A 4,545-nucleotide genomic window follows, 5' to 3' on the forward strand; every position below is an offset into this window, starting at 1 on the left:
AAACAAAAAAACCCCAAAGAAACAAAAAGAAAAGAAAGTTTAACTTTAAAAAAATAAAATAAAATCAGGCATCTTCAAAGCTCAGAGACAAATGGTAAATGATCTGTCAGGAGACGTCCCAAACCCAGCACTCTGGAAACTTCCAGGATCCTTCCCATTCTATGCTGAAAACCACAAGACACTTCCAGAAGCTATGGAAAGGCAACACTCAGTCACCCAGACTGAATATGGCCATATTTAAACCCTGAGCCACAAATACCGTGTGTGGAAGAGCTGATGAAGAAGCCTCCGGCCGGCCCTCTGAAGACATTGTGGGATTACGCAGGAGCACACCTGAAATCACAGAAGGGTCGGCCTCACTTCTCATTCCCCTCACTCCTGCACAAGTGAGATTTTCCACAGGCAACCACCAACGATGGTGATCCTAGCCACTGTTCCTTCATATGGCGAAAAAGCAGTCCAAGAGAACAAAGAGGGCTTATTTCTATACCTTTTCTTTCAGCCAACTTGCTCACGTTGTTATGGTGCACGCGTGTGCAGTGTCTTTCTGTCTACACATGTGCACATGTATGTGGTCAGAGGTTGGTGTCAGGTATCTTCCTTGGTTGCTCTCCACCTTACATACTGGTACAGGGTCTCTCCGAGCTCACCATCTGGCTGGTCTAGCCAGCCAGTTTGCCCTGCGGCTTTCCTGTTATTGCCTCCAAGTACTGAAATTACAGGCTGGCCACCACCACAGCCAGCACTATTGCGCGTTCCGGAGATCTGAACTCAGTCGTTACGGCTGCATGGCCAGCACTCTACCTACTCAACCATCTCCTCAGCTCCCCCTCTTTTTATGAAACAGTCTCATCATGTCACCTAAGCTAGCCTAGAATGTATGATCCTCCTGCCTCAGTTTCCTAAGTGTGGAGATTTAGGAGGTGTAGACAACTTCTCCATTTCTTTGACTGCAAAGAATGTATGTGCCAGAGTCTTTGAAGAAAAGGGAGTGGGCAGAGGCTGGTGTGAAAGCTGCCGTTTCCTTACTCTGGGTTCCACTCCGTGTTCAAAGTTCACCTCCAGATCCCCAGAGTCCTCCCAAGTCAAGCTCTCCTCATGGCCACTCGCCCCCATTTAGCTTTTGTCCCCGAAGGAAGGTAGATGGTATGACGTCAATGACAGTGGGCATTAGGATTCTCTGTGTTCTGTTTATATGTCCCCCTCCTCCCAGTCAACCTTGAAAATTAGACCCCTCTCAAAGCAAAATAGCAAGATGACTTTTTGTTCGTTTGGACACGGGATCTTTCTGTGTAGCCCCAACTGGCCTTGAATTCCCAGTCCTCCTGCATCAGCTTCCCAACAGCTGGGATTGAAGGGAAGACTCCCAAGACCTGGCCCAGTGAGCATTTCCGACTATGCCTACAGTCTAGTATCAAACTTCAGCGGTATCCAAGGATTGCTACCTGTGCTCCTTCCAGGACCAGGCCTTTCAAACGCTGGCTCTTTGTGAAGATGCAGATCATGACAATGCCAATCAATAGGAAGGCCAGGTAGAACAAGAAGAGGACCAGGAAGTCCATGCTGGAGGCTGCAGGGAAAGACAGCATTAGTGACTGCAACTGCGGGAGTTATCCCGCCAAGTATAACTTGCCTCAGGATGAACACTGGGGTCTGCCTTCAGGGCAACAAATCCCTTTTATTAGCTTGTCTGTGGGCTGTGTGTGTACTTGTTTGTGTGTGCACGTGTGTCTACAGATGAACATAGACATGTTTATGTGTGCTCAAGCCAGAGGTTGACATAGCTCCCTCAATTATGCTCCATTTTATTTTAAATTGCATTTTATTTATTTATTTATTAGTCTGTGTGTGTGCAAAGAACAACTTTCAGGCGTTATTTCTCTCCATCCACCATATGAGTCCTGGGAATTAAACTCCGGTTCATGAGGCTTGGCAGCAGGAGCCCTTACCCACTGAAACATCTCACTAGTCCTGGGGCTTAGTTTTCTTTTTTGTTATTGTTTGAGACCGGGTCTCACTATGCAGATCAGTCTGGCCTCAGCAGAGATTCACCTGCTTCTGTGTGCGAAAGGCTGGGATGAAGGCATGCACGAACATACCCAGATTTTAATATTTGAACATGTGTGTATGTGCGTTTGTCTAAGTGGATGGATCATGCCACAGCATGGACGTGGCTGTCAGAAGACAACTCTGGTGTTGGCCCTCCTCCCCCACCTTGCTGTCTGTTCTCTGTGGGGTACGTCAGGCCAGCTGGCCTGTGTGTTTCTGGTGACCCTCCTGCTGTGTGCACGGTGAGAAAACTGGAATTACATAGATACATACTACTACATCAGGTTTGACATAGTCCTGGGGATTTGAACTCTGGCCTTCACACTGCAAGACAAGTACTTCGCTCTCTAAGCTAGCGCTCTATCCCAAAGCATTGGACAAGGCAACGTCAAGTCAATAGGACAAGAACCTAGGGCTTCATGTGTGCTGGGCAAGCAATCTATGATTAAGCTACCACTCAGCCCTTACCTATATTTATTTGAGGTATGCGCCCTCTCAGAGCCCGTAGCTCTCAGACTCAGCAGGACTGGCTGGCCAGCAGGTCTGACAGACGCCACTGACACCTCCTCCCCTGGGCTGGGATTACAGACCTCTGCTGCACACCACATTCTATTTTCTTTCTTTCTTTTTTAAATAAGATGAGAAGGTAGCTTTTATTTTACTATGTATTTACTTTGGTATCTATTGTTTAGAGTGGGTACTTGAAGGTGTGTGTCTGCAGACATGAGGAAGATGTCGGGACCTGATGCTTACCAAGTAAGCACTCTTGCCCACTGAACTATCTCCCAGCCCCTCAACTTTTTGCTTTAACATAAGGTCTGGTCATCAAGTTTGAGTCCTCAAGATTACAAGGCATTATCAACAGAGCCACCTCCCAACCCCTCATTTGTTTTTGTTTTGTTTTCGCTTTTTTGAGACAGGGTCTCACTACGCACCTCTGGCTATCTTGGAACTCAGAATTCTGCTGCATCAGCTTTCAGATTATTGGGATCACAGAGATGCACCCATAACAAAATCTTTTACTATCTTAAGTATTCACATAGGCACTGATAAAGTTCCCCTTCCCCCCAAGAACCTGTGGACCTCATCAGAATGAGCAATTCCTAAAAGTAATGAGGGTCCCACACCCAGAATCAGGCATCATGTGCTATTAATCAGGTCAGTGGCCACACTGTCACGGATCACCACAAGAACCAGAATACAAAGACCTGTGTTAGAAACTGGAAATGGTGGCATTGGCTTTACCAGGCAGGATTCTGGGTCAACATTCCAACTCAGATAATCAAACCAGAAACGATTAACAAAAGAGGGAACAAAACAGGCCATTCTCACAAGGCAACAGAAGATCTCCCGCCTACATATTTCTCTCGGTCCGACACTGTTCCGGAGGCTCCTCCAGCATTCATTCTTCTCGGCCACATCCACGGAGAACTCAGATAGCACCTCTGCGTGGATAGCGCTGTGCGTCTGGAACGTGGAAAGACGGCGACATGGTTGTTCCAGAACAAGCTGCGGAGACAACCAAATGCACGCTTACACAATGTTAAGTATCAGTTGGGGGGGGGGGGTATGCACTGCGAAAAGCGTTTGGAAGTAGAGACTACTGCGCCGCTGCTGAACTGGGACGAAAAGTTAAAGTCCAGTTGTTTTGGATCTATCGTCCCTATTGCTGTCACTATCACTATGGGTCTCTCTGAGGCGCCGAGACTGCCTCCGTGAGGTCCCGGATAGTTTTCCCTTGCTGGATGCTTTCCGAATACATTATATTCAAGACTTTCGCAAACTTGAGCTCACGCTGTGGTGGGACCGGGGAGAGGTAGTGGTGAATGGAGGCCATCCTGTGGCCAGATCCGGGATGCATCAGGCTCAGAGGAGATAAGGGAAGCTCTGTAGCAGGTTGGGAGACCGTAGCTGCGTCCGGAGCCCCGAATGAGGACCAGGAGGACAGCCGACTGGGAGGAGAGCACAAGAAGCGGGGTGCAGGGGGCTCGGAGGACTGTGATCCCACACATAGCCAGGAGGTTTAAACACGGGGTGCAGACTGAGCCTTCCGAAGCTGCCTTACCCCAAACCCAGCCAACTGTCAGCTACTCCCAGCTGGCGCCATCCCGAGCACTCCCGGGTTTTCCGGCGCGTCCATGGCGTCATCAGTGCCCGCGACAAGGATAACTTCCGACGGAAATAGCTGCCCGAGGCTGGGAATTTGGGGGCTTAGACTCTGGAGCCGCTAGTACATTCTGTTTTTGTTTTTTGTTTGTTTTTCTTTTTCCTCGCCTAGCTTCATTGATTTTATTTCTCCTTCCCTTCCCCTTCGCTTTTAACGTCTGTCTCCCTCCCTCTTCCTCTCCGATCCCTTCCTCTCTTCCTTTCCTCCTTTATCATTACTTGACATTTTCCTACGCGTCTGAAATGAGTCTTGGTCATTCCACAGACTACTCTCATTCGCCCCCTACCGACTCCTTCAGTTCACAAAGCCCCCATCCCACTTCTGTGGCT

The 4,545-nt window shown here is 48.6% G+C and overlaps 1 long non-coding RNA gene across 1 annotated transcript; it reads right to left on the reverse strand.

Moving 5' to 3' along the window:
- Window positions 1-236: 236 nt before the first annotated feature.
- Window positions 237-4,194, reverse strand: LOC101980204. Its single transcript, XR_258847.3, has 4 exons — window positions 4,115-4,194; window positions 3,382-3,558; window positions 1,446-1,570; window positions 237-333 (listed from the first exon to the last, which is right to left on the reverse strand). It is a non-coding gene; the product is annotated as an uncharacterized LOC101980204 (long non-coding RNA).
- Window positions 4,195-4,545: the final 351 nt, after the last annotated feature.

This window comes from Microtus ochrogaster, unplaced genomic scaffold (genome assembly GCF_000317375.1).
Source record: "Microtus ochrogaster isolate Prairie Vole_2 unplaced genomic scaffold, MicOch1.0 UNK27, whole genome shotgun sequence".
Lineage (NCBI taxonomy): Eukaryota > Metazoa > Chordata > Mammalia > Rodentia > Cricetidae > Microtus > Microtus ochrogaster.